At 36.6% G+C, this 24,796-nt stretch overlaps 1 non-coding gene across 1 annotated transcript; it reads left to right on the top strand.

Moving 5' to 3' along the window:
* The first annotated feature begins 22,955 nt into the window (after positions 1 to 22,955).
* LOC139185976 (U6 spliceosomal RNA) lies at positions 22,956 to 23,061 on the top strand. The gene has a single exon (XR_011569556.1). It is a non-coding gene; the product is annotated as a U6 spliceosomal RNA (small nuclear RNA).
* The last annotated feature ends 1,735 nt before the right edge of the window (positions 23,062 to 24,796 follow it).

Below are 24,796 nucleotides of genomic sequence, written 5' to 3'. Positions count from 1 at the left end.
AGAGAGTCAGATATGACTGAAGCGACTTAGCATATTTGCACATAGTAGGACATACAATGTCATTTTAAAATTCTTTTCAAATTCTTCAATCAGTATCAGAGATAATGTACTGCCTATCAAAAGTAACTCTTTTATTCTGGCCTCTGCAATACTTTCTTAAATTCACAATCTCTTCAGGGAAATTGATTCATTCATTCATCAGTTAATTCTTTTTTTTTTTTTTTAATTTTATTTTATTTTTAAACTTTACAATATTGTATTAGTTTTGCCAAATATCAAAATGAATCCGCCACAGGTATACATGTGTTCCCCATCCTGAACCCTCCTCCCTCCTCCCTCCCCATACCATCCTTCTGGGTCGTCCCAGTGCACTAGCCCCAAGCATCCAGTATCGTGCATTGAACCTGGACTGGCAACTCGTTTCATACATGATATTTTACATGTTTCAATGCCATTCTCCCAAATCTTCCCACCCTTTCCCTCTCCCACAGAGTCCATAATACTGTTCTATACATCAGTGTCTCTTTTGCTGTCTCGTACACAGGGTTATTATTACCATCTTTCTAAATTCCATATATATGCGTTAGTATACTGTATTGGTGTTTTTCTTTCTGGCTTACTTCACTCTGTATAATAGGCTCCAGTTTCATCCACCTCATTAGAACTGATTCAAATGTATTCTTTTTTTTTTCAAATGTATTCTTTTTAGTGGCTGAGTAATACTCCATTGTGTATATGTACCATAGCTTTCTTATCAGTTAATTCATATATCACAGATGTTTTTAGGCAAGATTAGCAGTAAACTGTGCAATGTCTCTCCTCCTGTGGCATTTATGTTCTAAAGGGAGAATCAGAGACTAAACAAATAAATAATATTTGTTCAGGAATAAGTAAAACAGTTTAAATATCTTTGTTACTAGACTCAAGAAATGGGAAGGGAACTGGAAATTAGAAAGATAGGTTAATGGAAGTTTCTCAGCGAGGGTGACATTTAAGCAGATACAGGAAGCATATGTAGGAACTAGTCACAAGAGAGCCAGCAGAACAGTGCTGATATCAAGGATGTGAAGGTGGAGAAAATTCCCTGAGGATGTTGGTTCAGGTCATTCCTATCCTTTGAGTGATTAGCGTGAGGGAGCTTCAAAATCAGCCCTTTAAAATGGGCCAATTGGCTAAACTGTGCTGGTTCTGCCACAGTTTCCCATAAGACATTGTTAGTCTTCAGAATAAGTATGTATAGGGACAGGGATTCATCTTTGGTGAAAACCTCCCTCCTGTTTCAAAGTCTTCAAACAGAAGCCAAGTAACATATCTGCCATAGAAAAGAAGAACTTCCATGCATCTCACTAATTATCTCACACCATAATTCATTGCTTTCCTCTAAGTTTAATCAAATTTTCCTGGTCACATATTTTTAATTGTTTCATACATTCCATAAATACTATTTAATTTATTTTTAAAATTCTTAAGAACCAGTAGGTGTAGACCCATTCATCCCTTCCTCAAGCACTGTCAAAGGATCACCACTCTTAGACACATCTTGCAAGTTGTCACCAGTACTAATTTGCTCAATGCTTAAGATACAATTTTTATGTTGTTTTTTCAAATTTTATTTTAGCTTATTTTCTTAACTATTTTAGTCAGTTGAATGTTTCACTATTTGGACAGGGTAATTCATCCACAGTTGTAATCTCAAGAGCACTCTTAAGAACCTCAAGTTGACTACCAGGTTTGCTACACACACCTATCTCCCTCTAGGGCTTATCATCTGATACACCTTTTAAAAACATCAAAAAAATCCTCATCTACTCTTATGGATCTCTTTCCAGGGATCAGCAAATGAACTTTATCTCTTCCAAGTCAGATTAGCAACATTCTGTCTCCATTTGCAACCACTGTCTGCCCCACATATGATACATGTAAGAAAATTCACTACAAATCCTGCTGACGCCCTTGTCCTGGTTCCCCTAGATCCTCCAGCATATTTTATTCCTATAGAAATCTTCAAGTACTGCTGAAACAAATAAAGGAATACACTGTGGAGAGGCATCAGCACAGATAAAGAGTGAGATTTGTGGGTGTGAGTTAGAAAGTAGATGGCCCCTGGACTGGACACCTGGTGCTTGTCAAGTGGAGTAAAATTGAAGCTTTATTCTTTTACCCATACATACTCTAAGGACAAAGCTGGTGACAGAAGCTTAGCTTTGTTGAAGTAAAAAGATAAGATGACCACTTCTGAGGTCAAGGAAAACTTCCCTGTCTGCACATGTGCAGGAAGAGTCCTTGAGGGTCAAAAAAGTAGGTGGCTTTTTTGGCCACCTTATTACAGTGGGCCCATAATAAGTTTACACATACACCCACATGCAATAGGATCCCTCTTAGCAAAAATCTGCACATGCATGTTGGGGAGGGTCTTAGGAATAGTCAGGTGTGAAAAAAGAAAAAAGGTAATTTGTCAAAGGTAAACAAAGACCTGGAAGGACTGTCCTATATGTGATTTAAATCAACTTTTTACTGCACTCCTCCCCCATACCCTTTTTTCCCAGATGTGTATTTCTATCTTGCTTCAATCTTAAATAAACAGTTTTTCTGCATGCTCTCCCAATGTGTCATGCTGAATCTCTAATAATAAACTTTGTATCTATTCTCAAAGTTTTTGCTTCCTTTAAACAATTTTGCTTTCAATAGGGGTAAGAGTCAGGGAAACTTTGCTTCTAGCCTATAACCCTTGGTGGTTTAGTAGGCAGGAGTCCTGGTTTTTTTCCAGGCTACACAGTTAAATTCCTGGGTAGGGGAATAAGGTCTCTTTTTATAAGGATCACTCGTTGCTGTTTCTCTGAGATTAGATGGAGTCATCTACAAGATTTTCCCAGATAGCAAAGAAGAGGGTAGCCATTTTTAATTGGGTATTTTGAGTTTGGTTAATGTTACAGAGCTACTTACTATATTTCTATCTGTTGAAAAATGCCATATTATAGAGTCCCAGAACTGTTTGAGCTATATATATATATATATATATATATATATAGAGAGAGAGAGAGAGAGAGAGAGAGAGAGAGAGAAACTCCCTCTCTTTTCTGTTCACAGAGAGTGTTAATGTATGTCCTAGGAGGTTCATGGGCTACAGGAATACCCAAAGCAGATTTTTTTTTTCATGATAAATATTTTCCTTCAGAGAAACTAAACATGTATTTCCTCTCATAATTGCCTATAGAACACACAATTTTGTTTTAGACTCACATTAGTGCTCACAATTGTCATCTGTCTAATTCTAGAAATGTCCCTAAATTCCTCATATCCTTAAAGTTTCTCTAATGAACAAAGACTATTTTTAATGAATATACAGAAATCTGGAACCATTTCTCTGAATCTCCTGTTTGGACTTATTCTTGTCAGATGTGATTGCATGTTAAAAGGACATGTTAGAATTCAACCTCTTTTTCCTTGTCAGGTGCTATATTCATGGAGACCTGGGAAAATATTGAAAGCTAAAGAACAAAGTCAGTTCGTGTAATTCATGAAATCTTAACTTATTTTTGAAGTTCAGTGACTCTATAAGAAAAGGAAAAAAAGTGTTATTTTAAGTCAATCTCAAAAGTGTAGGTGTTAACCAAATTATATATAAAGCATAGAAACCCTTCTATTCTGATTATCTGAGGAAAAAAAATAATAATTGAGGTTTCTTATTCCCAGGCCACGCGCTCTATTTGATATTTATAACACATAGCACTCCAGGAAAATTACTCAATATTTTAAATTTCTGCTTTCAAGGTTGGCATCTCATTTTTGAAGATTTGTCTTCCTCAGATGCACAAGTGGACTCTTGGCTCCCCCTAAACACATAAATTCTATAAATAATGATAAATACATTGATATCTGGGTATTTATGATTTTCTAAAATTAAGTAACCCAGCTTTCTTTGTGGTTCAGCAGAAAAGAAACCACCTGTAATGTAGAAGACACAGACATGAAGGTTCGATCCCTGGTTCAGGAAGATCGGCTAGAGGAAGCCATGGCAGCATACTCTAGTATTCTTGCTGGGAAAATCCCATGGATTTAGAAGCCTGGCAGGTTACAGTCCATAGGGCTGCAAAGAATCAGACATGACTGAAGCAACTGAGCAAGCAAAATTAAGTAATCATCAAAAGAAAAATAATAGTTTCTCATATCTACAAAATTTAATTTTATTTTAGTAGTAATGTGTGCTAACTTAGTATTAACTATCTACAGGTCACATTTTTATCTGTTTTACAATGTCTTAATAGATGTTGTGTGTACCTTCCATTAGCTCTATCTCAGCTTAAAGTCAGTCTAAAAGTTGATTGTTATGATTAATATAAACACTGCAATGTGTAATGTTGATAAGAATACTAAATAGGACCTAGAATAAAATCTAGCAGAATACTTCAGAAAGTGCCTCAGACTGAAGCTTCCTTGCTTAGAAAAAGAACGTGTGTGCTTTTAAAAGATGGCTGATGTACATATTTTTTTGGATTTCACTTGATATATAATTTCAGCTATAAGTTATAAAACTAGAGTTAGTATTAGATTTAGGCATGCAAAAGGACCTATTATTATAAAGCAGGAAATTATTTACTCTATCCTATCTTTGCAAAGCAGAAGCAGTGCTCTACAAAAAACAAGAAGAACTTTTATCATTTACATAAAGTGTTCCAGAATTGTATTATAGATGTTTTATCAACCTAACTAGCTTATAAGCAACTGGAAGGGAAGAGATATGCTTGTTTTCTATGCCCTTCTTACCTTGAACTACTAGTTCCAAATATCTAACAAAATAGGCACATGAAAATATGCTGTTTTAGTGGGAGGATAAAAGAGAACAGCACTTCTTTGGAAATACAAAATTCCATTGTACCTATGATTGTCCATTATTTTCATAAAATCCAGGCTTCCCAATCTTGCCATCTGCAAAATAGTGAAAGTAGGTTATTCAGGACTTTACCAAATGGAACTTTATTGATTAGCATTTCCTGTCTCTGAAGTATATTGCAATGTTAACTCTTGTTTTGAGCAGTAAGCATATGCCTGCACTAGATTGTAAAGGCCCTCAAGTATCATCAAAAGAATGTCAAATTTCTGCCCATGTTTGAAATACATGGTAGCTTCCTATTCAAAAGCCAATTAAATAATAAAAACAGCTAATTTGCTGACAATTTCAAGAAAAATAAAATAAGCAGTTTTTTCTTTATGACCCTTTTATAATCAATCTTGTGGGCAGTCATGCAGAACTGCAGTATTCTTCTAACAGATTCCACTGTCTCTCCCATTTATCTTCCATACCACTTCAGGTTTATATGATGCAACAGTAATCTGTTGTGTACATCACCCATAGGGAAATCTTTTTCTAGCTTCTTAGACCTGTGGCTTGAAATCCATGATACTGGTAGTTTAATTTCTGTTGTTCAGTAGCTAAGTCATGTGCAACTGTTTGTGACCCTGTGGACTGCAGGATGCTAGGCTTCCCTGTCCTTCACTATCTGCTGCAGTTTGCTCAAATTCATGTTCATTGAGTCAGTGATACCATCCAACCATCTCATCCTTTGTCACCCTCTTCTCTTGCCCTAAATCTTTCTCAACATCAGGGTCCTTTCCACTAATGCTGAAGCTGAAGCTCCAATACTTTGTCCACCTGATACTTTTCATATCAGTACTGGAGCTTCCAATTAAGCACAAGTCTTTCCAATGAATATTAAGGGTTGATGTCCTTTAGGATTGACTGGTTTGATCTTCTTGCAGTCCAGTGGACTCTCAAGAGTCTTCTCCAGCACCACAGTTTAAAAACATCAATTCTTTGGTGCCCAACCTTTTATAATGCTCCAACTCTCACATCCACATGACTACTGGAAAAAAAAAAAAAAAAAACTATGGCTTTAACTATAGAAACCTTTGTCAACAAAGTGATGTCTCTGCTTTAATTAAGACACCAAAATAAAATGATAGTATAATGCACTAGGCTTAGAAATCACAACCCCATTGCCAAGGCTCCTCAAAACAACAAAATCCTTTTAAATATGTTCTTCACAGGATTGTTACCCAGATTTTCACTTTTACAAATTTAAAACCATATTTTCTCTTTTTTTTTTCACTTTTTTTAAAAATTTATTTTATTTTTAAATTTTACAATATTGTATTAGTTTTGCCAAATATCGAAATGAATCCGCCACAGGTATACCTGTGTTCCCCATCCTGAACCCTCCTCCCTCCTCCCTCCCCCCTCCCCATACCATCCCTCTGGGTAGTCCCAGTGCACCAACCCCAAGCATCCAGTATCGTGCATCGAACCTGGACTGGTCACTCATTTCATACATGATATTATACATGTTTCAATGCCATTCTCCCAAATCTCCCCAGCCTCTCCCTCTACCACAGAGTCCATAAAACTGTTCTATACATCAGTGTCTCTTTTGCTGTCTCGTACACAGGGTTATTGTTACCATCTTTCTAAATTCCATATATATGTGTTAGTATACTGTATTGGTGTTTTTCTTTCTGGCTTACTTCACTCTGTATAATAGGTTCCAGTTTCATCCATCTCATTAGAACTGATTTAAATGTATTCCTTTTAATGGCTGAGTAATACTCCATTGTGTATATGTACCACTGCTTTCTTATCCATTCATCTGCTGATGGACATCTAGGTTGCTTCCATGTCCTGGCTATTATAAACAGTGCTGCGATGAACATTGGGGTACACGTGTCTCTTTCCCTTCTGGTTTCCTCAGTGTGTATGCCCAGCAGTGGGATTGCTGGATCATAAGGCAGTTCTATTTCCAGTTTTTTAAGGAATCTCCACACTGTTCTCCATAGTGGCTGTACTAGTTTGCATTCCCACCAACAGTGTAAGAGAGTTCCCTTTTCTCCACACCCTCTCCAGCATTTATTGCTTGTAGACTTTTGGATCACAGCCATTTTGACTGGTGTGAAATGGTACCTCATAGTGGTTTTGATTTGCATTTCTCTGATAATGAGTGATGTTGAGCATCTTTTCACGTGTTTGTTAGCCATCTGTATGTCTTCTTTGGAGAAATGTCTATTTAGTTCTTTGGCCCATTTTTTGATTGGGTCATTTATTTTTCTGGAGTTGAGCTGTAGGAGTTGCTTGTAAATTTTTGAGATTAGTTGTTTGTCAGTGGCTTCATTTGCTATTATTTTCTCCCATTCTGAAGGCTGCCTTTTCACCTTGCTAATAGTTTCCTTTGTTGTGCAGAAGCTTTTAAGTTTAATTAGGTCCCATTTGTCTATTTTTGCTTTTATTTCCAATATTTTGGGAGGTGGGTCATAGAGGAGCCTGCTGTGATGTATGTCAGAGAGTGTTTTGCCTATGTTCTCCTCTAGGAGTTTTATAGTTTCTGGTCTTACGTTGAGATCTTTAATCCATTTTGAGTTTCTTTTTGTGTATGGTGTTAGAAAGTGTTCTAGTTTCATTCTTTTACAAGTGGTTGACCAGTTTTCCCAGCACCACTTGTTAAAGAGATTGTCTTTAATCCATTGTATATTCTTGCCTCCTTTGTCAAAGATAAGGTGTCCATATGTGCGTGGATTTATCTCTGGGCATTCTATTTTGTTCCATTGATCAATATTTCTGACTTTGTGCCAGTACCATACTGTCTTGATAACTGTGGCTTTGTCATAGAGCCAGAAGTCAGGTAGGTTGATTCCTCCAGTTCCATTTTTTTCTTACTGATAGATGTAGGCCACTGATTGATAATTCACATTTCATGTCTCTTGAGTCATATTGTATTTACGATTGCTTCATTTGATACAACGGAGAAGGCGATGGCACCCCACTCCAGTACTCTTGCCTGGAAAATCCCATGGATGGAGGAGCCTGGTAGGCTGTAGTCCATTGGGGTCGCTAAGGGTCGGACACGACTAAGCGACTTCACTTTCACTTTTCACTTTCCTGCATTGGAGAAGGAAATGGCACCCTACTCCAGTGTTCTTGCCTGGGAAATCCCAGGGATGGGGAAGCCTGGTGGGCTGCCGTCTATGGGGTCGCACAGAGTCAGACACAACTGAAGCGACTTAGCAGCAGCAGCAGCAGCATTTGATACATAAACTACACTAAATTTTATTATTCCATTTATTCTGGATATGCTGGTGGGAGTGACAGTGGAGAAAAATAAAAATGCACTTAGTGAATATTTTCCAAGATGTTGAGAACATCCAGATTCTACCACAAACAAGTTTAGTGGTCTTATATGAATGTTATATGTCACTTGATAATAAGATGCCATAGAATAAAGGTAAGATTTCCGAATGAGGCCAAGAAAGAACAATGTTTCTTTACTGAAGAAGACAGTAACATTGGTATGTATGCTGCTCCTTTTTCTCACAATGTTTTAGTCATTTGGTTTAAGTTTCTTCTGATCATAAGAAGTAGGAATATATACTTAAACTCACTCAATTAAAGACAAATTTATTTTAAGGTTATAAGTGCAGATGTAAAAACAGAATCTTATGGAGATACAAAAGACAATACATAAACTGAAATGTCAGACAACATGAAGTCTCATTTCTCAGCACTGAATGATGTCTTGTCCCTCTTTTTCTACACATCTCCTGAAGTTTCTACTCTCACAACAACTAGCTTTTTTATGACTTATATTTACATTCAATCACCATGATTTGAAGTTTTCCAGGTGACTCAGTAATGAAGTACACATGTGCCAATGCAGAAGACTCAGTAGAGGTGGGTTCAATCTCTGTGTCGGGAAGATCCCCTGGAATAGGAAATGGTATCCTGCACCAGTAATCTTACCTGGAAATTCTCATGGACAGAGGAGCCTGGTAGGCTGGCTACGGTCCATGGGGTCACAAAGAGTGAGATGTGATTGAGCACACACACACATACACACACATATGCACACACACACAACCATGACTTGTTTGACTGTTAAATTTACAAAACTTTTAGTTCCATTTCTCATGTTATCTAGCAACCTCTCAAATTCCTAAACTTAATCTTGAAACAAGGATTGGATTGACAGATTTATCACTTTTTAAATTCTGAGCATTAAGTCATTGACAGGCATATGGATGATTTCTTTGAGTTAGTTGCCCAGTTCTTTTCTAATAAATCATATTTTTATGGTATACAAAATTATATTTCCATCTCAGAGGCCATAGGCTTTCAAATATTATACTAATTGAGAATGGAGAGTGTAGGCATCCAAGAACAGGTGTCACTCTATTTATGTCAAAATATAATTCTTAGAGTAAAAAAAGAGAGGACCATGATGAACCAAGAGAATAAATAAAAAGTAAAATCCACAGGAGTTTGTAATTAAATGATATGAAGATTTTAATAGAAAGATGTATTTAGAATAACTTAGAATTTTAGGTTTGTATTAATATGCAAATGATGTCATTTGTTGAAATAAAGAATGTAAAGAGAAAAATAAATTTAGAGAATGACATTGAGTTCAATATTTACAGTTGAATTTTAATGATGGTAGAATACTGAAGTAAAGATATTTAACTAGCAGTTGTATATAACACACTTATGTGCTTAGACACTCAGTCATGTCCAACTATACCTGGGCTAAAACAACTTGTCTATGAGAGTGAGATTAAAACCTGTGTAATTAAAAATAAGTGTATTCTACAGAACTGTAGATATTGAAGAGTGCAGACATCTAAGAAAAGATCCTAGGACAACTAGTTTTTAAGAAGTTGTTAGAAGAATGGAACCTCAAAAACAATGTTAAGAATAAATGACAAGAGCTAGGCAGACAAATAAAAAATAATATATTAAAGCTGCATGTACTATTTAAGATTACTTATGGTGAAACAGTGGGAAAAAGTGTCAGAATTCATTTTTCCAAACCATTGCAGATGGTGACTGCAGCCATGAAATTAAAAGATGCTTAATCCTTGGAAGGAAAGTTATGACCAACCCAGTCAGCATATTAAAAAGCAGAGATTTTACTTTGTCAACAAAGGTCCGTCTAGTCAAGGCTATGCTTTTTCCAGTGGTCATGTATGGATGTGAGAGTTGGACTGTGAATAAAGCTGAGCACTGAAGAATTGATGCTTTTGAACTGTGGTGTTGGAGAAGACTCTTGAGAGTCCCTTAGACTGCAAGGAGATCCAACCAGTCCATCCTAAAGGAGACCAGTCCTGAATGTTCATTGGAAGGACTGATGCTGAAGCTGAAACTCCAAAACTTTGGCCACCTGATGCAAAGAACTGACTCACTGGAAAAGACCTTGATGCTGGGAAAGATTGAAGGTGAGAGGAGAAGGGGACGACAGAGGATGAGATGGTTGGATGGCATCACCAACTTAATGGACATGAGTTTGAGTAAACTCCAGGAGATGATGATGGACAGGGAGGCCTGGCATGCTGCAGTCCATGGGGTCACAAAGAGTTGGACATGACTGAGATACTGAACTGAACTGAACTGAACTGATGGCTGCCCGAAAAAAGAAACATCAAAATAACAATGTCTTTTAAATAATGTAAGTTCATCTCATAAATATTTCTAGACCTTTCAGTTCAGACAGTTTAGGACTGGTTAACACGGCAGCTCTATAAAATGTGTAATGTCTAGGCTCTTGCAGATCTTTTCTGATGTGTGGCAGTTATTCTCACAGTCCAAAATTATTTCTTGATATCTAGTGACTGCATTCATTTCTGATAAATCTCTGTTTGCAGAAAGTAAAATGAAATCCAAGTATCTACACACTGCAGTTAAAATCAATCCTATCCACTCTTCTTTCTTACATTTGAACACACACACACACACACACACACACACACACACACACACACACAAATCAGAACTTGGCTTGTCCAAATTAGAATGCCTCTTCTCTGGCATTCACATTCTACTCAGAAGGAGTTGATGTAGATCCCAAGAAATCCATGTCCTCCAAGTTCCTACCTCACAAAGGTAGGATCATGTCTTTATCAACAGTAATGTATGATGTTGTAGTCTGTTTTCTGTGATATAACTAGCACAACTTGAGCTTTCTTATCATCATTTTGAGAGATGAAGAAACACTTCTAATAATTTAGGTCTTCCTGGCTTGGAATCCATTCAAAATGCGTGATCAAGTGAAAAGTGTGTGAACATTATTTGAACTTAGAAAATCTAGGAAATAAATTATAAAATAAATTATAAAATAATAAGTAGATTATTTGATGACTTTCTGCCAAGGTCAGTGTGTTCCCAAGAACTATAACAAAATAAAGAATGAAAAAAAAAAATATTGGGTTAGATGAAAGACTCCTCAGTATATAGAAAGGGAGCCCTTGAATAATGAATAAAATCATAATAAAGAATAAAAACTATGTTAACTATATACAGTATATCTTAAATTTAATAAAATAACTAAGAAATGAAGAATTCTAATTTAGAACATGGAAGGGAGAAGAAGAGTTATACAGCTACCTTGCCTCTGTGTCCAGTGCTATGAGGATAGAATTTTGTTTTGAAATAGGAAGAAGGCACGGAGAAGGCAATGGCACCCCGCTCCAGTACTCTTGCCTGGAAAATCCCATGGACAGAGGAGCCTGGTATGCTGCAGTCCATGAGGTCGCGAAGAGTCAGACACTTTCACTTCTCACTTTCATGCATTGGAGAAGGAAATAACAACCCACTCCAGTGTTCTTGCCTCGAGAATCCCAGGGACAGAGGATCCTGGTTGGAGGCCATCTATGGGGTCGCACAGAGTTGGACACGACTGAAGCAACTTAGTAGCAGCAGCAGGAAGAAGGCATGTTGTGTTTTAGGTTGGCCAAAGTGAAATATAGAAAATTATTTCAAGAATAAGATAAATATATGAGGAAAAATGGGTCAAATCCAAATAAAGAGCTGAAAGCAATAAAGCGAGAATAAAGATACAGATTACAACCAGATAATATAAAACATTTCCTGAATATCTGTTCTCCAGAGAAAAATGAGAAAATCCCTATGTTCAAGGTATCTAGGCAACAAACAGTGTGGAAGTCTACCCTCCAAAAATGTATTTTAATGTGCATGAACTTCAACTTCAGGTGAAGAAATGTCAGGAAAATTTCCAAAACATTGTACTTCATGAAGCACACTATATTGGCTGAAGGTGACACATTGGTTTTTAAGGCAACTCAAGATATAATTTCCACATTTTAATATAAATATTGATCTATCTTGAGTTGTCAAATATGTTATTCTTCACCTGAATTAATTTCTCTTTTTCACCATCAAATAGAGGAGCCTGTGGGCCTACATGGAGTCTCAGAGCAGAACACAACTGAGTGACTAAGCACATATGCATGCAACCACTACTTATCCTTCCAGAACAACCAAAAAACCACCTTTTATGAGACCTTTCCAGATCTTACACATTGTGGATTAGTATTAGCTTATTTTCTGTTCCCATGGTCCTGTTAAACTTTCTAACTTCTTCTTACATCATAGGTTCCCCAAGATAGTAATCTTACCTTATTTATTATTATTATTATCTCAAGTGTCAATAGGCAAATGTTGAATCCTGGAATGTGAAGTCCAGTGGGCCTTAGGACACATCACTACGAACAAAGCTAATGAAGATGATGGAATCCAGTTGAGGTATTTCAAATCCTGAAAGATGATGCTGTGAAAGTGCTACACTCAATATGCCAGCCAATTTGGAAAACTCAGCAGTGGCCACAGGACTAGAAAAGGGCAGTTTTCATTCCAATCCCAAAGAAAGGCAATGCCAAAGAATGCTCAGACTACTGCAAATTTCATTCATCTCACACGCTAGTAAAGTAATGCTCAAAATTCCCCAAGCCAGGCCTCAGCAATATGTGAACTGTGAACTTCCAGATGTTCAAGCTGGTTTTAGAAAAGGCAGAGGAACCAGAGATCAAATTGCCAACATCCGCTGGATCATCGAAAAAGCAAGAGAGTTCCAGAAAAACGTCTACTTCTGCTTTATTGACTATGCCAAAGCCTTTGACTGTGTGTATCACAATCAACTGTGGAAAATTCTGAAACAGATGGGAATACCATACCACCTGACCTGCCTCTTGAGAAACTTATATGCAGGTCAGGAAGCAACAGTTAGAACTGGACATGGAACAACAGACTGGTTCCAAATAGGAAAAGGAGGACATCAAGGCTGTACATTGTCACCCTGCTTATTTAACTTATTTGCAGAGTACATCACAAGAAATGCTGGGCTGGAGGAAGCACAAGCTGGAATCAAGATTGCTGGGAGAAATATCAATAACCTCAGATATGCAGATGACAGCACCCTTATGGCAGAAAGTGAAGAAGAACTAAAGAGCCTCTTGATGAAAGTGAAAGAGGAGAGTGAAAAAGTTGGCTTAAAGCTCAACATTCAGAAAATGAAGATCATGGCATCCGGTCCCATCACTTCATGGGAAATAGATGGGGAAACAGTGGAAACAGTGGCTGACTTATTTTTCTGGGCTCCAGAATCCCTGCAGATGGTGATTGCAGCCATGAAATTAAATGACGCTTACTCCTTGGAAGGAAAGTTATGACCAACCTGGACAGCATATTGAAAAGCAGAGACATTACTTTGTCAACAAAGGTCCGTCTAGTCAAGGCTATGGTTTTTCCAGTGGTCATGTGTGGATGTGAGAGTTGGATTCTAAAGAAAGCTGAGTGCCGAAGAATTGATGCTTTTGAACAGCGGTATTGGAGAAGACTCTTGAGAGTCCCTTGGACTGCAAGGAGATCCAACCACTCCATTCTAAAGGAGATCAGTCCTGGATGTTCATTGGAAGGACTGATATTGTAGCTGAAACTCCAATACTTTGGCCACCTGATGAGAAGAGCTGACTCACTGGAAAAGAACCTGATGCTGGGAAAGACTGAGGGAAGGAGGAGAAGATGACGACAGAGGATGAGATGGTTGGATGGCCTCACTGACTCAGTGGACATGGGTTTGGGTGAACTCCAGCAGTTGGTGATGGACATGGAGGCCTGGTGTGCTGTGGTTCATGGGGTCGCAAAGAGTCGGACATGACTGAGCGACTGAACTCAACTGAACTGAATGTTGAATAAAGGATCTGAATTTCAATTCTACCTCTCTCACTGATACAGGCAAGTTACTTCTCCTGAGTTTCTGAATCTAAAAATTAGGCTACATTTGACTCATTTTTCTGTAAGTTTGGGCTATTATCTGGTTAGGAAAGATGCAATAACTTATCAGCAACTGCAGATACCATTATAAACATGCTGATTAAATGATGCTTGCTCAATTCCAATGTTTATTATTTAAAGCAAAAGGAGCTGAAGGCAGAAGACTTAACTTCATTTGAAATTAAAAAGAGAAGAAATCTTTGAATAAGGATTATACAAAACTCTAGTGAAAGAACCTCTGTCCTGAAATTGGTAGGAGGCATTGAGCTGAACTACATGGAAAAACATCACATAAAAAAAATGGAAAGCAATTCTGCAAAGCATTCAGGCCTTTCTGATAAACTGTAAACTCCATTCATACTATGAAGTTTTAAGTCACCACCAGTGAACTAGCAATCCTCTGTGTGGCTGATTGTTTTCATACATACTTGACATGGCTGACTTGCCTTCTGGTTATTTATGAAAGCAACACATTACATGCCATTTTACTGTAGCAGAGTGAAAAAAAAATCTAATCTTAAGGACAAATAGTTTCTATGTAGAAGGGAGATGTGCTGTTCTGTACTCAGTAGCTTCAGTTGTGTCTGTTACTTAGGGACACTTTGAACCTGTCAGACTCCTCTGTTCATGGAGATTCTACAGGCAAGAATACTGGAGGGGGTTGCTGTGCCCTCCTCCAGGAGATCTTCCCGACCTGGGATTGAACCTGCATCTCTTATAAGGAAGATATGAAGGATTTAAACAAAATAAACTATTCTGAAATGTAATACATTGTATCCTATACCCAATCAATTTCTCATTTAAACCATGCTTCTTTGAGGCACAGATGGAAGTCTAAATGATATAAAGAAGAATGGTATGTAGTTTGGCTCCCAAGAAACTCATGACCAGCAGAGGGAGACAAATAAATCAACATGTTGTATTAATATCAATACAAAACACCATAGGGTGTGTTTCTTGAAGTGGAAAGAGGAAAATGCAACACAATTTAGGACTATGGGAGAAAGTTTCCAGGAGGATAATGATAAGTATAAGGGACACATCAAAATAGAGACTAGAAAAGGCAGGTGTAAAGGAAAAACCTACACTTTTTTCATTTCTGTATAGAGAAAAGCCCAATTCTTCCTTATTATGTATTTCTTCCCTATGAGTTTCTTTTACTATTATACTCACACAAAACATTTAACTTTTAACACTTCTGGTCACCAGATGTGTGAAGGTTTTTCATCACACCAATCAGTTCTTTGTAACACCAGTTGCATGTCCTGAAATTTAACTCAATTCTTACATGCTCTACCCTGCTGCTAAGTCGACTCTGTGTGACCCCAGAGATGGCAGCCCACCAGGCTCCCCCGTCCCTGGGATTCTCCAGGCAAGAACACTGGAGTGGGTTGCCATTTCCTTCTCCAATACATGAAAGTGAAAAGTGAAAGTGAAGCCACTCTGTCGTGTCCAACTCTTAGCGACCCCATGGACTGCAGCCTACCAGGCTCCTCCGTCCATGGGATTTTCCAGGCAAGAGTACTGGAGTGGGGTGCCATTGCCTTCTCCACTCTACCCTGAGAAAGCATCAGATCCCGTGAACTAAGGGCTCAGTCTCACAAACCATTCCTCTTTGTCCCCCCTAGCAATTCAGAGGTCAGTCTCAAGCCCAGGTTCTCATCAGCCATCTGCAGTGGGAGGTTCCAGTGAGTCTTTCTTTGGGTTCAGTTAATTTGCTAGAACATTTTCAAGGATCATGGAAACACTTGTGTTTATCAGTTTATTAAAAGATATTCTAAATGATGAAGGTGAATAATCAGATGAACTAATACAAAGGGCAAGATATGGCAGGGTCCTTAGCACAGGAACTTCTGTCCTTGTGTAATCAGTGCCATCCAGGATTCCATGCTGAATCAACTCATTAAAACAGAAGATTCTCCATGTGTTTTATCATTAGAGATTTATAAGGGTTTAAGAAGCCATGCAACAGGAACTGAGAGTAGAGACCAATATATACAGTTTCCATTATCTCACAGAACATAATTCAGATTAAGTAAAAATAACCAATAATATGCTGAGAATTTACTATTTGCTTCTTGGGGTTCCAAAGCTTTAATATAACTTATCTAAACCAATCCTATATCAATAACAATATTTTTAAATAAGCATTGTAATTATCCTTCTTCCAGAAATAGGCAAAGAGAAATTGAATAACTTGCCTAAGATGGCACAGCTAATAATATATGATGATTTTTCAAATCCATGCCATAAATATAAAGTCAATCTTCTATTAATATGAACTCACCACTGGGTTGGGAAGATCTGTTCAATAAGGAAAAGGTTACCTACTCCAGTATCCTGGCCTGGAGAATTTCATGGACTGTATAGTTCATAGGGTCACAAAGAGTCAGACATGACTGAGTGACTTTCATTTTCACTACAAAACTCTTTCTTTAATGAAATGGTAACTAATTTGAGTATATGCCCTTCTTTCTCTCTTATATATCTGAAGAATCTTGGTCATCCAGTAGAATGGTAATAGAGGTAGAGTTGAAATCCATTTTTACTTGCATGTAGACGCCTCACTCTCTTAAATACCACTGGACTTTTTATACATGATTTAATCTGTGTTTGTGTGTATATCTGCTTAGAATATATACAGTCAGGTTACCACCATTTCCATACCACTTCCATTAATATGATAAAGAAAACTATTTTTTCATTTTTATAATAAATATCTTTTGCATATATGTTGACTATGTTCTTAAGCTTTTTAAAAATAGAAATTAGTGTATTTCTCTCCCTTTCACTGTTTCTGTAAAATTTCTTACATCATTTTGATGAAAATTCAATCATAAAATTTCAGTGTATATTACCAAAATTCTCTTGTTCTTTTATTCTATTTTAAATAAAATGTATTCAGGGTTTTTAAAGTTATTTCTATAAAACAGAGCATTGCCTAAAATCTAGTTTATTTATTTTTGCTAACTATTTTGTTAAAAACTACCTAAAGTATGATTGTTTTTAATCGTTTTCTTCAATACACACATTTTTTTCAACAAAAAATAAAACATGGACATTTTTTAGGCTAATCTTTTGACATTGCACAATCAGAATTAATTGCAACTTTTATTTCAAGTCAATCATTACAACTCAATAAACAACTATTACTTTGACCTAAATTTCCCATTGTCTCACAATCTGAGAATATGCCAGTCATTGAGAGCAAAAAAAAGTAATTTAATGTTAAGTGAGAAAAGAGTATTGAAAAGCACTTGCTCATGAAGTGTCCCCTTAGTCTGTAAGGAACACATCAAACACAGGTTAAAACGATAAAATATCTAACACTACAGTTATCATTGTAGTCTGAGATATATGCATTTGGAGTAAATACTTTGTCTAGCCTAACTTTCTATAGTATGATGCCCTTTGTTTTAAAGTCGAGCTATGGCAAACCAATACAATATTGTAAAGTTAAAAAATAAAATAAAATAATAAAAAAATTAAAATAAAAATAAAAAAATAAAGTCGAGCAGACATACCTTGCATTGTAAAAACTCATTACTTTTACTTTTAACATAGATTAGAATTTATTTGGTCTTCTCGGTCCTACTCCAGAATTCTTACATATGAATAATACAGATCTTCACACCCTTGAAGTTAAGGCTACTTGACTAGTCATAACCATATTCCCACTTTCTCCATTCCTTTTGCACATACAGAACAGAAATCTACTGCCATGACTAATCAAGAGAGTCAATAGAAGAAAAAAAAAAAAGAATGTTCTACTCATCATCTTTATAATAAAGTCTGATATTCATCATTCTGCACATATATTCCTTTTCTAACAACTTACATGCCATTTATATCTCCATTTCATATGCTTAAATTCCTTATTTCCCAACATCTCAAGCAACCTCGTTGACTGCTGCTGCTGCTAAGTCGCTTCAGTCCTGTCCAACTCTGTGTGACCCCATAGACTGCAGCCCACCAGGCTCCCCCATCCCTGGGACTCCAGGCAAGAACACTGGAGTGGGTTGCCATTTCATTCTCCAGTGCGTGAAAGTGAAGTCTCTCAGTCGTGTCTGAATCTTTGCAACCCCATGCACTGTAGCCTACCAGGCTCCTCCATCCATGGGATTTTCCAGGCAAGAGTACTGGAGTGGCTTGCCATTTCCTTTCTCCACTCTCCTGTATATCCTAATTTATTTTATATTAAATAGAGTGTACCCTAAGGATACACAGTGAAAAGTATATAATTATGAAATGCACAGGATAGGATGCTGCCTACTCAAATATGTTGCAGGTTCATTGAGAGAAACTTTTATCTTTTATTTCCATCTAAACTTCCAATGACAACTTCCTGTTGTCATTTCCAGTTGCCATTATGATTTTTAATACCTTATCTGCAAACATCACCCATCTACTTAGTGCAATGCTTTATTTTTGAAGAGAAAACATTTAGTTATTTGATGCTTAATGAAATAGTATCCATTTAATTCCGGTTTAGCTAGAAGCAATGCATATTTCATGGATTATTTTTTGATACCATAAATATTTTAGAACATACAAGTAAAAGAAGATTGTAGTACTCTATGCTGCATGCATATCTCCAGATATCAGGCTTACAACTGTGACTGTAATACATTCCAGCATGTCAGACTCTGGCTTAGACAGTAAAGAATCTGCCTGCAAAGTGAGAGACCCTGGTTCAATCTCTGGGTTGAGAAGATTCCCTGAAGGAGGAAATGGCAACCACTCCAGTATTCGTGCCTGGAGAATGCCATGGACAGAGGAGACTGGCAGGCTACAGTCTATGGGGTCACAAAGAGTCAGAGAGGACTGAACGGATAACACTTTCACAATTTTTCACTTGTCAAACTGTATCCTAAAGGGAAGTATTAAAAAAAAAAAAAACCCCACAAACACCTTAGTGTGCTCACATAAATTTTTAATGCTAGACTACATGCATACTTCCTAAGCACTATACATCACATTTTAATGCTTTTTTTAATAATTTATATAAATAAACAATTCAATCCAAGTCAATATATATTCCATTAGAAAATTATTTAACCCTACAGGTAAACTGTATTGCTCTAGCTGATTGGATCATTCAAAAGGTCAGGGTGAGTCTAAGTGTGTACATTTCTCAGAAATCTTGAGAACATATTCCTTTTAAGAAGCAAACAGTATAGTATGTATTAATAGCAGAACACTACCCAGAGTAGGACTCACATTAAATACAATAGACTAAGGTGAGAAAACAGATGAAAATATAATTTCTGTCAATAAACTATAACAGGGAAGGAAGTATCCACAAACATGAAATAATAGTAACTTAGTATTTAAAAATATATTCAAAATTTAGAAAAGTAAGCAAAAATTTCAAAAAGCAACATAAAATAGAAAAAAAAAAGATATTGGAGACAAATGGTATGTATGAGCTGGATAATAGGCAAGTGTGAAATGAAACAAAAAATTCAGAAACGCACTAGATAAAACATTTCCAAGTTAAAAACTAAATGAGTAGAAATACTAGAAAAACAGAGAACTATAGGAAGTTTAAAGGGCATTGAGGAAAATAAAGAAGAATAGAGAAAAACAGACACAATAAAAGAATAGGGGAATAAAGAAATTGAAATAAAAAAGACAATGGCATGTAAGCAAAAAGATAATATTTTAATCCTTTGACTCTTCTACACTAACATTTGATACAAGAAACCAAATGAACACCTTTTAACACTTAAGAAGAATTTCATTCACAAGAATTTATTTGGAGTGAGCAAATTCTTTTACTTAGAGCTATTAACAGGAGTGTCTGTGTCTTATTTTTCTATTTTGAATTTTTCTTAATAAAAACTCTGGGCTATAGAAACATTTCCTCTGTTTTACTAGAAAATTTGTTAACAGCTTCTATGTTCTAATACAATTTTTGTGTATTCAGTGAAATGATATAAATTAATATAAATCTTAGCATTTAAATATTGTACACAAAATTTTGATAAGAATGTATATTTATGTTAGATGTTATAATCTTATCACAAAATACAATAAGTAAAGAGTGCTCTAGGAAACTTAGAAGTGATGGATATATTCAGGGCATAGATTGTGGTCATGGTTTCATGAATGTATGTTATCTCGAATTTTTCCCTGTTATATACATGAAATATGGATGTTTTTGTATGCCAATAATACCTCAACAATAAAGTTGTTTAGAAATAAAATACATTATGCCAAAAGTCATAACACATTTTTCATTCCATTTGAAGAAATGTATATAAGTCTCTGAAATATCTTATATAAATTTATAAATTTGGAGTACTGAATGGTGATTGCAAAGACACTTCTGTTCCTCTATTATAGGTACAGGCACACACACACACAAACACGCACACACACACATACATTTGGAGGCCAAATATGTGGAGAAAGACTTTGTTTTCCTTAATTCCAAAGTTTTCACTAAGCCCTTTTTATTTAACAGCAGCACTTTTCTTTCTTTGCAAATTTTATTTGCTTCCACTTTAACTTGGATTATTCTCTTTACCCAGAATGCCCTTTCCCCACTACTCCCTTTTGATTGACAGAATACAGCTGAACCTTTTGTACAAAGAGAATGCTAGTTACATGAACTTAGCAATTAACTCATTACTCTGATTTTTTTTTTAAATGAAGGATTCTAACTTGCCTTCTACTCTGAACTTTACTTTCATGAAAAATTCTGAATCACCTCTAACATTCTCTTTCTCCTCTGTGAATGCTGCTATACTCTTTCCTGTTAAACAGTCTTTCTGAAATCCCAGATACCACCATGCTGTGTTTACAGTTGTCAGTTTACATACTAATATTCCTCATCTAGATTCCTTGAATGTCGACAGAGTCACATTCATTATATTTCTAGAGTAGGATTTTATGCTTAGCAGATATCCTATAAAAAGATGTTCAGTGACATGAAATAAAAAACTTTGAATACTTTGAAAATCCTTGAGTTATGGTAAAATAATTGTGAAATTAGTAGTTACAACTGATTCTGTTTTGCATTATGTATTTTAGTAAACATTCCTGAAACTTCTTTAATTTGTCATGTGCTGTGTTGTGCTTAGTCGCTCAGTTGTGACCAACACTTTGGGATCCAATAGATTGTAGCCAGCCAAGCTCCTCTGTCCATGGGGTTCTTCAGGCAAGAATGCTGGAGTGAGTTGTCATGCCCTCCTCCAGGGAATCTTCCCAACCCAGGGATTGAACTGAGGTCTCCTGCATTGCAGGCGGAATCGTTACCACCTGAGCCACCAGGGAAAGCCCAAGAATACGGGAGTGAGTAGCTGATCCCTTCTCCAGGGGATCTTCCTTGCAGGCGGATTCTTTACCAGCTGAGCTACCAGGGAAACCCTTAACCTGTGATACTTTTGAGTAATTTCTATCTCTTCCTATGATAAAATACCCTAGGGGGAGTGGAATATGTGAGAATATATTTTAAAATATTTCTCAATCATCTTACTATCTGAGTGGCTAAATAAAAATGAAAAGTTTTAATGAGAATTATCAGAAAGTAGTAAATCAAATACATATCAAATATTAAATCTATGGCTTTTTGGCCTTTGTATTTCTATCTAAGCTTTCATCTCCTCATTTCCTCCATCCCTCAGCCTTTGGCAATCACCATTCTACTCTATTTCTATGAGTTTGATGTTTTTAGATTTTATAAAGTGAGATCATGTAGTATTCATCATTCTCTGACTGACTTGATTCACTTAGCATAATGTCTGAAGACCCATTCATGTCCCCCCCCACCAAATGGCAAGATTTTCTTCTTTTTATGGCAGAAAAATATTCCATCATATATACATATATTTCATATTTTATTTTTCCATTCATACACCAGTTGCTGCTAAGTCACTTCAGTCGTGTCTGACTCTGTTTGACCCCATGGACGGCAGCCCACCAGGGTCCCCCATCCCTGGGATTCTCCAGGTAAGAACACTGGAGTGGGTTGCCATTTCCTTCTCCAATGCATGAAAGTGAAAAGTGAAAGTGAAGTCGCTCAGCTATGTCCAACTCTTAGCTATCCCATGGACTGCAGCCTACCACGCTCCTCCATCCATGGGATTTTCCAGGCAAGAGTACTGTAGTGGGGTGCCATTGCCTTCTCCGTCATACACCAGTAGACATAGGTTATTTGGATTTGTTTAATGTTTGGTCACTATGAATGATGCTGGAATCAACATGGGGATGCATCTATACCTATAGGAGAGTAAATTCATTTCCTTTGAATAAATACTCAAAGGTGGAATTGCTAGATCATATGATAGTTTTTTTTTTTAATACTTTGACCACCATCCATCTTGTATTTCATAGTGAAAATACAAATTTATATTTCTGCCAGGAATAAACTGTATCACAGTTTCCTCTTTTCCAAATTATTGGCAACATTTACTATTTCTTGTCTTTTTGATAATAGCCATCCTAACAGATGTGAGGTTTTGATCTACATTTCCCTTATGATTAGAAATGAGTATCTTTTTGTGTTCTAGATGTCTTCTTTGAACATTATCTATTCATGTACTTTGACCATTTTAAAGCCAAATTGTTTTTGTTGTTGAGTTATGTAACTGTCTTACATATTTTGAATATTAACACTTTATCAGATATATTTACAAATATTTCTCTCACTCTGTAGGTTCTTATTTTACACACAAATCAGCTCAGTTATTACACAATGTAACCAAGATCTGACCAAAAATACATAGTTATTGTCTTCTCAAGACACTAAATCTTAAAGTGGTGACTTTGAAATAGAAACAGTTGACTAACTCACTGTTTTGAGTCTCACGTTTTTCACTCAAAATTAACATAAGCAAACCCTTCAGTGCTAGATTCCACAGAACATTTACTGAATTGAAATGGTAAAGAGAAGATAAACATGGCCTCTGTGCAAGGATAACAGGCAAATCTATGAAGCATTCCATATGTTTTATTTATAAACCTCATGATAATTAGAAACCAAAACTCTGTAACAGATACACAGATACAAAAGAGAAAGGAATCCAAGTAAAGTATAAATACTAAAGCTAGTTATCAAATCACAAGGGAGGAGAGTACACAAAAGAAGAAAGGAACAAAAAATAAATTATAAAACCACAAGAAAGCAAGTTACACGATGGCAATATGTACAGGCCTATTAATAATTACTTTAAATATAACTGAATAAATGCTCAAATCAAAGACATAGAGTAGCTGAATGGATTGAAAGAAACATACAAACAAAGACTTAAACTATCCTAATTTTTAAAAAATCTTTTTCTCATTTTGATATTTTAATTTAAACTGTTCTGAGTAATTTAGACTGTTTTATTTTCCAGGTTTTTTTTTTTTTTTTTACACATTCTTCTGTATTATCTTATCACCAATTGATTTCCTCAAGTGCAGTTTCCATTTCAGTTTTTTGGTTCTACAGCAGTCATTGGTCCTTTGTTGAAAGTTTTCAATATGCTTCTGCATTCTTCTCCAGAGTTCTGTGAACGTTTTTATGCCTGGCACTTTAAACTCTTTATCAAGTCTTTTTCTCTTCTTCATAATTTTTCCCTGATATTTTTATCTTATTCTTCAGTTTTATCCCTTGTCTTCTAATTCTGTTTGACTGTCTATATTTCTTTCTATGAATTAGGCAAAAGAGTTCCTCTCCCAGCCAGGAAGGTGTGTCCTTGTCTAGGAAAGTCCCTATAGAGACTGTGTATACCTAGTGACTTTGGTAGGAGGGCTAGAGCTGATTCAGGCATAGAGTGATTTTTTTTCCCTCCCAGGGTACACTGGGGACCACTGCTTTGGTGTATATGAAGGTAGGAGCTGGAGACTGGCACAAGCCAGTGCACACTGGGTATTGCCACCTTGGTGGGGGGTGACTGGCACCAGAACTTTCTGTGGGGTGGGATAGTCTGTAGACCAGCTACAGCACCTGCACTTTTCAATCTGAACTGTCCCTGTGCTCAGATGCATAGCAAGTGAAGTTGTGTGCTAGCCCTTTAAAAGTGAAGTCTTGATTTGCTACAGCCGTCTGGCTCTTCTGGATATAAGCCTTGCTGTTTTTAAAACCAGGGAGGTCATCTTCCCAGTACTTGTCCCTAGGGCTTGAGTGCTTAATGTGAGTCTCAAAGCATTTGCTCCTTAGGAAGGACATCTGCATTTGGGATATTGCCTTTCACTTGTGGGTCATCCACCAGGGTGTGGGTCCTGAGTAGATTGTATCTTTGCACCCTTAAAACCATCTGGATGCTTTGTGCTTGTTTGTTTTTGTTTCCTAAATTGTAGAAGAGCTATTCTGCTAGTTTCCAGGTATCCTCAGAAAGAGTTGTTTTCTTACACTGTACACACTGGGTGTGTCTATGGAAGGAGGTGAGCAGGATCCTCTTACTCTGCTGTCTTGATCCTGCCTTCTCTATTTTGAATATGTACATTTATCTTCTACTTATTTACCACTGGTTAGAAATCTGGATTTATATTTTGCTAATTATGACAGCTCAGTTGGTAAAGAATCCACCTGCAATGCAGGAGACACCAGTTCAATTCCTGTGTCTAGAAGATCCACTGGAGAGGGGATAGGCTACCCACTCCAGTATTCTTGGGCTTCCCTTGTGGCTCGGCTGGTAAATAATCTGCCTGCAATGAGAGAAACCAGGGTTTGATTCCTGGGTTGGGAAGATCCCCTGGAGA

This window comes from Bos indicus, chromosome 11 (genome assembly GCF_029378745.1).
Source record: "Bos indicus isolate NIAB-ARS_2022 breed Sahiwal x Tharparkar chromosome 11, NIAB-ARS_B.indTharparkar_mat_pri_1.0, whole genome shotgun sequence".
Taxonomy (NCBI): Eukaryota; Metazoa; Chordata; class Mammalia; order Artiodactyla; family Bovidae; genus Bos; species Bos indicus.
The sequence above is the reverse complement of the archived record's forward strand: the minus strand, read 5'-3'. Positions and strand labels throughout refer to the sequence as shown.